At 53.7% G+C, this 10658-nt stretch overlaps 1 protein-coding gene across 3 annotated transcripts in view; it reads right to left on the minus strand.

Annotated features, from left to right (window-relative positions):
• The window catches only part of LOC138824836 (nuclear receptor subfamily 2 group C member 2), a 59974-nt gene extending 59105 nt beyond the window's left edge, over positions 1-869 (minus strand). For all 3 annotated transcript variants that reach the window (XR_011371196.1, XM_070019196.1, XM_070019193.1), the window contains exon 1: positions 549-869. The gene's annotated coding sequence lies outside the window, so the exon portion shown is untranslated. The remainder of the gene's footprint in view (positions 1-548) is intronic.
• Between the last annotated feature and the right edge of the window lie 9789 nt (positions 870-10658).

Genomic DNA, 10658 nt, shown 5'->3' on the forward strand with positions numbered 1-10658 from the left:
CAGGCCCGGCCCTCCTATCCGAGGGCCCATTGGCCAGCGCGGCCGTCGCTCAGAAGGTCGCGCCCTGCGCCCGCCTTCCTCCTTTCCCTCTCAGAAAAAAACGGCGGTTGGGCCAGGGCCGCCCTCAACGGCAGGCGGGAGGCGCCCGGGCGCGGAGCCGGGGAGTCGGGGAAGGAGGGACGCGGGGAGGCGGAGGAGGGCCCGCAGGAGGGGCGCCCGGCCCGGCCGGGGCCGTCTCTGGCGGGAACAAGATGGCGGCGCTGGCGGGGGGCCAGCCGTGAGGCGGGGCCGCGGCCGTTCCCCTCCGCCCCCCCCCCGCCCGCGCGGCCGGACCGGTCAGGGGAGCCCGGCTGCTCGCCCGGCGGGGCCGCGGGCGGGCGGGCGGGCGGGGAGGGAGGGCGGGAGGGCGCGGCCCGGCCCACTATGCAAAGCGCCGGGCGCCGCCGCCCCGTGGCAAAGGTAAAAGGCCGGGCTCCGCCGCCGGCGCCCCGAGCCCGCGCAGGCCCGCCCCCCGCCGCCGGCGCCCGCCGCCGCCCCGTCCCGCTTACCTCAGGGCTGGGCGCCGCGGCGGCCTCGCAGCGGGTCCCGTGTCTGCGGCGGGCGGCCCCCGGCGCGGAGGGCGAGCGCGCGGAGGCCGGCGTCGGCGGAGGGCGGGAGCCCGGGGCCGCGGGCTCGCGGGCGGCGGGCGGCGGCGGCCCAGACGCCGCGGCGGGGAGAGGGGCGGCGGGGCGGGCCCCGGGGCGCCGCCGGGGTCGCGGGGGAGGGGGTTTGTTATTGTTTTTGTCAGTGAAAGGTCAGAGTTCGTGACCCCGGTGCCGCCGCCGCCGCCGCCCGCGCGCTGGGAGGAGGAGGGCGAATGTTCCTCTTCCTCTTCCCGGCGCCAGCCTCGCCGCGGCGGCGGGGGGCGGGCGGCACGCGATTGGCTGAGCGCGCGCGCGCACCGGAACGCCGCGGCCGCCGCTCGCTCGTCCTCCGGGCCGCGGGCTGCCGGCCCGGAGCGCAGCGGCGCGGCCGCGGGGGTCGTGGGGACAGCGCCGTCCTGCCCGGGGACCCCGCGCCCTCCGCCCTCCCGCCCGGGTGACGGCCTGCGCCCCGGGATCCCCGCGCCCTCCGCCCTCCCGCCCGGGTGGCGGCCTGCGCCCCGGGATCCCCGCGCCCTCCGCCCTCCCGCCCGGGTGACGGCCTGCGCCCCGGGATCCCCGCGCCCTCCGCCCTCCCGCCCCGGTGACAGCCTGCGTCCTGGGTACCCCGCGCCCTCCCGCCCCGGGGACGGCCTGCGCCCCGGGAACCCCACTCCCTCCGCCCTACCGCCCCGGGTGACGGCTTGCGTCCTGGGGACCCCGCGCCCTCCGCCCGCCCGCCCCGGGGACGGCCTGCGCCCCGGGGACCCCGCGCCCTCCGCTCTCCCGCCCCGGGGATGCCCTGCGCCCCGGGGACCCCGCGCCCTCCGCTCTCCCGCCCCGGGGATGCCCTGCGCCCCGGGGACCCCGCGCCCTCCGCTCGCCCGCCTGGGTGACGGCCTGCGCCCCGGGATCCCCGCGCCCTCTCGCCCGCCTGGGTGACGGCCTGCGCCCCGGGGACCCCGCGCCCTCCGCCCTCCTGCCTGTCCGGGTGAGGGCCTGCGCCCCGGGGACCCCGCGCCCTCCGCCCGCCCGCCTGGGTGACGGCCTGCGCCCCGGGGCCCGCGCCTGCCCAGCGGGAGGTGTCCAGCGGACTCGCCCGGCCGCGGGGCCGGGCGGGAGCGAGCGCGTGGTCCTTTGGAGTGGGTGTCGGCCCCACGGTTATGTTTATTGTTGTTCGTACTGTTACGGGGGGGGGGGGGGGCTCTCGGGATCTGAGGCTGCACCCGCTTCTGACCACGCCGCGGGGTGGAGACGCCCAGGCTCATTTAAAAAAAGATGAGTTAATGGACACTCATCCGAGCCGCGAGCAGTTCCACGCCCCTCCACTGGGCGATTTCTAGTCAAGAACGAGGTGGAGTGTGCCACGGCTTTACACACACCATGTATTGAAATGGCTTGTTTGACAATCCCTAGATCGCTTCCCATTACCCGTGCTTGGGAAGGTGCAGTCCCTGAAGTGTTCACTAGGCCCCAACGGTCTGTATAATTGACGTTTTCCTGCACCTTCCTTACTAGGAATGAGTGCTCCAAGATAGGTGTGTTTTGTTAAACAGTATCCGTGGGGGCCTTAATGAGGGTGACTCCAAATTTTAGTATTCTGGTCACAGTAGTTCTGATAGGAAGCATTTTAAACCCACGTTTCCCTTCTTCCCGCCTTTCCGCGTAGGAAAAAGCACCATTTGTAATTCCCTGGTGCGTAACAGATCCAGGACCTGGAGAGGCCCTGGAGAAACCCTGGAAGGGAGTTTTTGCTTATTTTGAAGGTGAAGTGGATGAGAACTAGAAATTTAAAGCAATAACTATTTTGGCAAATCCTTGTCAACGTGGAAAGCTTTGTGGTGTGCTTTAATGTCACATGTAAAAAAAATAGAGGAACATTAGAATAGTACTATATTAAATAAACAGGACTGTTTATAGCCTATAGTTTGTAATTTTTTTATTTATTACACTGTTACTCCATATATGCAGCACTCTTGCTGGTACAACTCCATCTTCAGCTTGCTAAAAGGCTAGAGTACTCTACTACTTGAGCTATTCCTCCAACAGCTTTTTACCCATTTTTGCTTTTGAGATGGAGTATGGTGCACACAAGTGTGAGCACATGACAATGCAACATACACGTGTGTGCATGTGTACGGGTGCCAGTACTAAGGCTGGAGCTCTGGACCTCATGCTCTGAGCTGGTTTTTTTTTTTTTTTTTGCTCATAACTAGTGCTGTACCTTTGAGCTATGACCCCACTTGGAACTTTTTTTGCTGGCTAATTGGAGATGAGTCTCAGATGTATCTGCCCAGCCTGGCTTACAACTATAATCCTCAGATCTCATCCTCCCGAGTAGGATTATAGGCATGAGCCACTAGCACTCAACTGAGACTCCTCTCCAATTAACCACCAAAAAGCTGGACTGGAGGTGTGGCTCAAATAATGGAGTGCCGGCTTTGAGTGAAAAAGCCAAGCAAGTACACAAGGCCCTGAGTTCAAGCCCTAGTACCTGAAAATGCAAAAGTAAATGTGTGGCTGACTGTGTCAAAGCTGCCACATGCATCCCTTCCTGGACATTCTTCCATACTTTGGCCTTCCCTACAGGGGTGGCAGCACTCAGCTTATTATTCAAGAAAAAATGACAGTTGGCTTTCTAAAACCTATTATCTGCACTTGTAACTAATTTAAAAGCATCTAAAGGCCCTAACACCTGGCCCCAGATGGACTTTATAATGTCACAGCATTTGTGGCTCTCTGGGCTACTTCCTTCCCATTTGATGCCTTCATTATTACTTTGGTCACTTCTTTCTGTACAGACCTCTCTAGCCCCATGTCCCGCTGAGGCAGCTCCCTCTTGGGTCACCTCAGGTGACCTGCCCCAGACAGGTCACTGTTCCACTCACCCGGGGTATGTTCTCTGTGCTTCTAGTCATTATTCTGTCGGTCCCGACCTCAGATTGTGACCTGTGGAGTAATGGGTCACATCCAGTGATTATTGTATGCCAAGGACCTGGGTGTTGGAAGCATTTCCTCCAGCTCCTAGCTGCAGTAACTAAATCCTGCAGCAAGCCCCTATTTGTTCTGTGTGTCTAATGGCAGACTTTCCCACTGTGGGACAGTGTCTGCCAAGGTTAGCAAGACCCCTGATTAGAACAAGGATGGGGTGTGCAGAAGCATGGAACTTTCCCAGGGACAGCATCTTCACGGTACCCAAGTTTTTTCTGCTGTAAACTACAGCTATATATAAAGTAGATGCTTTGCAGGCGAGGGGTGGTGGTTTTGGGGGTCCAGGGAGTCCCAATGACAGCCCTTCAGGAGTTATAGACCAGGTCCAATAAACACAGTGATCTGATCTGCAGGAGGCTTACTGCTCTGTAACTCCTATTAGAATTCATTTTGCTCATTCAGGCTGGATGTGAGTCATTCATTGAGCTCTTGGTGTCATCATAGTTCGGAAGCAAATGACTTAACAGGCCCCAGAATTTCACACAAAACTTATTGAGAGTCCCTTAGAATTCTCATAGCCTTACCTTCACACCGCTCCACCACCTGTTCACCTCTGCTCTTACAGAATTGAACATTTCTAGCCTCAGAAACAAGACAAATGAACCTTGCTTTCCAACTAACTAATCCTAGAGATAAATAACATGTTTTTAAAGCTTCAGACTTCAACATTAAATAGCACATAAATGTTTCATTACCATTTAATCACTATTTTCCTGTATTAGGGAAGTCAGTCCTTTCAGTTCACAATGTATCAGATTAAGCTTCCAGAATAACAGAATGGAAGGCTGTGTGGCTGAGGAGGGCTGGCATCAGCTGCAGGGGGAGCAAAGCTCCTGCTTGTCTCCTTCAAATTCACCAGTGCCCACTGTGGCACTTCCTACAGCAGAGCTAACCCAGTAGTAGCTATACCAACAACTCTTGAGTGGAAGCACTTTTGTAAATGGTAAACTGAGGCAAGCAGTAACAACTAATGCATCTTTTTTTCTTTCTTTTTTTGGTTGGTTGTGGGGCTTGAACTCTGGACCTGGGGGCTGTCCCTAATCTTTTCAACTCAAGGCAAGTGCTCTACCACTTGTGCCACAGTGCCACTTCTGGTTTTCTGGTGGTTAATTGGAGATAAAGAGTCTTACCGACTTTCCTTTCCTAGCTGGCTTTGAACTGCGATCCTCAGATCTCAGCCTCCTGAGTAGCTAGGATTACAGGCATGAGCCACAGGCACAGGTGCATCTTAAAAACCAGAGCTGACTCAAGTTATGAATGAACCACCTTCACTAAGATAACTTCCACTGCTTCCTGCTATGCTAATTTAGAGAACGTGTGTGTGTGTGTGTGTGTGTGTGTGTGTGTGTGTGTGTGTGTGTGTGTGTGTGTGTGTGTGTGTGTGTGTGTGTGTGTGTGTGTGTGTGTGTGTGTGTGTGTGTGTGTGTGTGTGTGTGTGTGTGTGTGTATGCAACCCAGGACCTCATGGCTGCTGAGCAAGTGCTCTACCACTGTGATAAACCAACCCCTGAATTTAAATTTTGAAATAGGCACTTTATCAAATGTTTTACCTATTGTGATGTTTTCCCCTCTGAAGCCATAACAAGAATTGCTATGTTGAATCCTTTACTAGGACCTTTGTCTCTCATAACTTCCCTAAACAAAAGACACAGTTATGTCCTCATTACCTTGCTCATGTAACTAACCCCTCTGTACAGTATTTTTACAATAAAAAATGTATTAAAATAGTAAAAAAGTTTACTCTTCAAATTTTTCAGAAAATTTAAGTCAAGGGATTCATTGGGGCAGTGGGGTTGTTTAATTTTTTTTTTTTTAATCTCATAGGTCAGGAGCTTGAACCTAGAGCCTCACATACGTTTGGCGTGTATTCAGCTTCCAGGCCAGACTCTCCCTTTCCCCCAAATGTCACTTTTTTTCAAAAGGCCACTCTCCCCTCCTCCTTAGGGGAGGCCCTATTGGGGATAATTCATCCCCGGGGGAGACGGTAATGTCTTCATAATTACAAGATGGAAGGTCTTTGTGGAACACATGAAGTTTGAATTTAAACAAAATTGCTACCATGAAAAGCAATGATCATTTTTCACCTGACCCCACAAACTAAGACTCGAGGCCTTGCTGAGAAGCTGTAATTTTAAAGGAGCTATCTAACTTTATGCCTTTAATAACTTTCATAATTATACATGTCAGAGTAATCAAGTCTCATGCTTTAGGATGCAGCCCGTTACTACGGCGATCTAAGTCATTTATTTCCCCATGTACACTGCTGCACACCCCAGGATAGCCCCATTACACACTTGTATATGCTAGTGCAGGCTAGGGCTGTTGGAGCAGACACTGGATTCAAGGACCATAGAGTTCCCGGAGACTGGCATCCTTCACAGGTTATTGTCTGCTTTATTGAGCATGAGACATTTTTGTATATTGCCATTGATAAACATGCTTGAAAAGTGCAGCCAGATCTTTACACTCTTCACCCGTAAGTCTGCCACCTCATGTTATTTTGAAGGCGAAAACATGTTATTTTGAATTTCTTTTTTTTTTTTTTTTTGTCAGTCGTGGGGCTTGAACTCTGGGCCTGGGCGCTGTCCCTCAGCTCTTCAGCTCAAGGTGAGCGCTCTACCACTTGAGCTACAGCACCACTTCCGGTTTTCTGGTGGTTTTATTGGAGATAGGAGTCTCATGGTCTTTCTTGCCCGGGCTGGCTTTGAACCGCGATCCTCAGATCTCAGCCTCCTGAGTAGCTAGGATTACAGGCGTGAGCCACCAGCGCCCGGCTGTTATTTTGAATTTCTGTAGTGTTTATAGCTCTTAACTTTTGTTGTTGCCGGTTGTGGAGCCTGAACGCTGGGCCTGGGCGCTGTCCCTCAGCTCTTCAGCTCAAGGCGAGTGCTCTACTGCTTGAGCCGCAGCGCCACTTCCAGTTTTCTAGTGGTTTATTGGAGATAAGAGTCTCACAGACTTTCCTTGCCGTGGCTGGCTTGAACTGCGATCCTCAGATCTCAGCCTCCTGAGTTGTAGCTCTTAATTCTTGGAGGACTTTTATTACTTATAAAAACAATACTGTACACACATCAACTAAGGTGTCACTGTAGTGTGGGTGAGTGCCACCTCATCCCACCCCTCTCCTGCACAATCTCAACTCCCTTGGAGCACTGGGGGAACCAAATGTCTGGGCTCCACCCCAGGCCTCCTTGCCAGGAGGGCCCCCAGAGGAACCCCAGGCCAAGCAAGCTTCAGAGAACTTGAACTTCAGGTGGAGAGGACTCGGGCATGGCCTGAGGTCTGAGCAGCCCAGAGAGGCCGTCACCCCTGCAAGTGACTGGCTGGCCCTCTCTGGGCAGCCTTGGTGTGTCACAAAATTGTGACCTCCTCTGCATACCACTGTGCCTCAGTGTGAGCATGGGTTCTGATGGGTGCATTGCTGGCACCGGTTGGCTTCATCACTGGAACAGTCTCCCTTGGGTGTATCTGCAGGCCACGTGCTCTGAACAGAGCGATCGCTTCCTCTTTGGACTGGACCAGCCAGCGTGTGACAGCTTCCTTCCCACATCAAGACTTCGCAATAAATCCCAGAACACCTGTCCTAACTTCTACTCAATGCAAATTCCTAAGGACTTGAGAACACCAAGTCATTGTTCAATTTTATTAGGTTTATTTCCTATGCCAGTAAGAAAAGTGTGCTGGCGTCCTAACATACTTATCCCTGAGTAATACCTGGGGTTTGTATTAAAAAAAAAAAAAAAGACCCAGCTGTTTATGATAGTATACACTATAGTCTCAGCTTCTCAATGAGGCTAAGGCAGAATTACTTGAGCTAAGGAGTTCAAAATCAACCTGAGCAACGCAACATGATCCCACCTCAAAAAGAAACGTTTGAAAACATACACATTTTGCATTTCCATGTGTGGCTGAGGTAAACCTTACATGTGTGATTATAGAAAAAAAGAACTTTGATTACTAGGGTGATTTTTTTTTTTTTTTTTTTTTGTCCCAAGATGTGAACTCTGGGCCTGGGCGCCATCCCTGAGCTCCTTTTGCTCAAAGCTAGCACCCTAACATTTGAGCCACAGTGCACACTTCTAGCTTTTTCTTTAATTGGAGATAAGAATCTCAGACTTTCCTGCCTGGGCTGGCTTCAAACCTCAATGCTCAGATCTCAGCCTCCTGAGTAGTTAGATTATAGGCATGAGCCACCGGGGCTGGCTTAACTGTGACTATTAGTATAACACATTGGAATAATATTAAATTGTGGGCAAGGACTGCATATTATTATGTGATAAAGTTTAACTTTTCTTAGATAATGGCATACAACATTAATCTATTTAGCTTGGTCAAAATGGAGCGTGGCTACTGTGACTTCAAAGGGAAAGCCCCTATGGACTGACTGCAGCTGGAGATTTCTGATGATTTCAGGCAGGATTTCACACTGCAGGTGTCAGAGAATCACAGCACCAGCACCGCTGTAGAGGAACAGTTAGGGTATATAGGTGCCGCCTTGGCTAGGCCTGGCTTTGTCAACTGAGTTGTTGACCCCAGGCAAGTGACCTGCTATTTTGAGTCTCCAGTGTGTTCATGTGCAAAGCGAGAATAGCCACAGCATGCCTCCTCAGGTCTCTGGGGAGGATGAAGTGACAAGGTGAAGGTGCTTAGCACTTAATTGATGCTTATAATTATACACAGGTCCTCAGAGGCCGTGAGAGGTCAGTACTGTTTTTCTACTGATTTGACAGCTGTTTGGGAACTGAAAAGATTGATAGTATCAAGCCAGCTCCCCAATCCTACTTACTATACTATTGAGGAAATGAATATAGGATGGATGGTCCAGATGGATTGCCCTCTAAGTTATCCAGATCATAAGCCAGCCCAAGCCCGCTGCAAGACACAGCCCTGGTAGCTCTGCCCACTGAAACCAAATTCTCCCAGGAGAATCAGTCCCGAAGGCGGCCACTGAGGTCCCCGCAGCCGTTTTCCTCCAGCCCCCGACTGACTAGTATTAGCAGGCTTCTGTCACCATAGTGAAATACCTGAGTTAATGATAAAGAGAAAAGAGTATCAACTCAGTTACGGAGGTTCTTGACAGCTGACCTCATGAGCCGGGAAGCAAGGAGGTGAGCGGAGTGAGCAAGGAAGGGGTGAGGGTCCCACAATCCCCTTCCAGGGCACACTCCTAATGACACTGGGCCTTCTTCCTAGGCTTTCAACTACCTCCCAAGGACCAAGCCCCTGGGGGTCCTTATTCCAACCACTGCACTGGTCTGACCCTTTTTATTTTTGTTTTTGGTCTGGGCCTGGGCGCTGTCCCTCAGCTCTTCAGCTCAAGGTGAGTGCTTGACCCCTTGAGCCACAGCGCCACTTCGTTTTCTGGTGGTTCACTGGAGATAAGAGTCTCACAGATTTTTCCTGCCAGGGCTGGCTTTGAACCAGGATCCTCAGATCTCAGCCTCCTGAGTAGCTAGGAATGCAGGCGTGAGCCCCCAGCGCTCAGCTCTATACTGGTCTTGGTGGCCCCTTCTCAGTGGCTGGTTGGGGGGCAAGTAGATGTAACTGAGCATGGGCTGCAGAGGCGCAGGGCCCACTGGGCACCGGGAAGACCAAGCAGGCCAGCCGCCTTGGTGGCCGCGGACAGCGACACCTGTAGCTGCAACTCTCGGTGGCAGTGGGCAGGCCAGTCTCTGGGGAGCTACCTGCGTGTGTGGGGTGGGTAGCGGGAAAGAAAAGCCTACAGAACATGGTTCCAGCCTTTCCGACTTTACCCCCTGCTGAGTTAAGCCAATTCCAAGGGGTTTTCTTTTCCTGAGAAGACATCTTGGTGTGGGGCCAGCTGCCCTGTCCTCCAGGGTGTGTGCAAGCACCTTCTTTTCTGAGGCTGGAGGCCGAATCAATTCACAGAATATTCTGGCTTGTTGCCGGCTCTGTTCTGTAGGAAAACTTGAGTTCCAAACCTGGTGTCCCACAAGCCCCAGGAGGGGCTTGTGTTCAGTGACATTTGCGCTGTTGGGGAAATAGAGGCTGTACAACGTGAGGGAGGGGATGCCACCCTTCAGCCTCTGCACGGCTCCTTCCAAGTCTGCATGCTGATGCTAAAATCAGCCCCAGTGTCCCCTCACTCCCACGACCTTTCCTCAGCACCGGGCCACCAGTGGGGCGCAGCAAGCCCACCCGTGAGTGCATCCCCAGCCAGAGAAACATTGCTGATGTGGAGAATTATTAGGGCCAATGAGCGCGATGTCCACCGGGCGATGATGTGTCTGGTATGCTTTAGTGATAAGGAACATTTAGACTACCCAGCTGGTTATTTCGTTGTTTGTTTTAGGTCCAAGCCCTACACTTGAACTGGGTATCTGATGCTTTTGCTCACTGGCTAACCCTCTCCTAACCGAGCCACGTCTCCAACCCCTAGACCAACCCAGTTGGGAGAAACAAATTAGGTCTGCGGGAAGTTGTGAAGCCAGTTGGGGGAAAGTGCATTACCACCTGCCTTCAGGGCAGCGCCGCGTCTGCAGATTTCCAGAAGCAGCAGAGGCTGAGGCTGCACAGGTTCCCGTGAGAAGCAATGAGGAGGAGCCAGGCGGAGGAGGTGGAGGGACGCAGGGGCTGGAAGGCTTGTGCAGGCTGCCGGGGCTTCTCTCCTGGTCTGGTCTGTTTCCTGGGAGAGGAGGTGCTTGCTGTGCAAGTGCTTCTCACCGTGTGATGCAGGACCCAGCTCACTTTCTCGCTGCATGACCATGCTGGCCCTTCTATCTGTTTCTGGACTTCCTAACGCAAGCGTTCACTCTGGGATTTGCTCCCTAATTCTGGAAAGTGCAGGAATAATCTTCCTGTGGCAGAAGACACTGAGGCTCCCAGCTACTCCACCAAGGCCCTTGTTTTCTGAGCTCTGTCTTGTTCACAGCACAGCACAGTAGTTTCTTCCAGGTAAACGCAGCCTTTGTGCGGTGGAGACGCGGCTCTGCCGGGGAGCGGGGGTACGTCTCTCTGGTGTCACAGCTGGTCATTTCTGTAGCTCCTGAGTCCACTAGGAAGGCGTGCCCTCCTGCCAGGCCCCAT

This window comes from Dipodomys merriami, unplaced genomic scaffold (assembly GCF_024711535.1).
Source record: "Dipodomys merriami isolate MVZ:Mamm:240054 unplaced genomic scaffold, mDipMer1.0.p SCAF_13, whole genome shotgun sequence".
Classification (NCBI taxonomy): Eukaryota; Metazoa; Chordata; class Mammalia; order Rodentia; family Heteromyidae; genus Dipodomys; species Dipodomys merriami.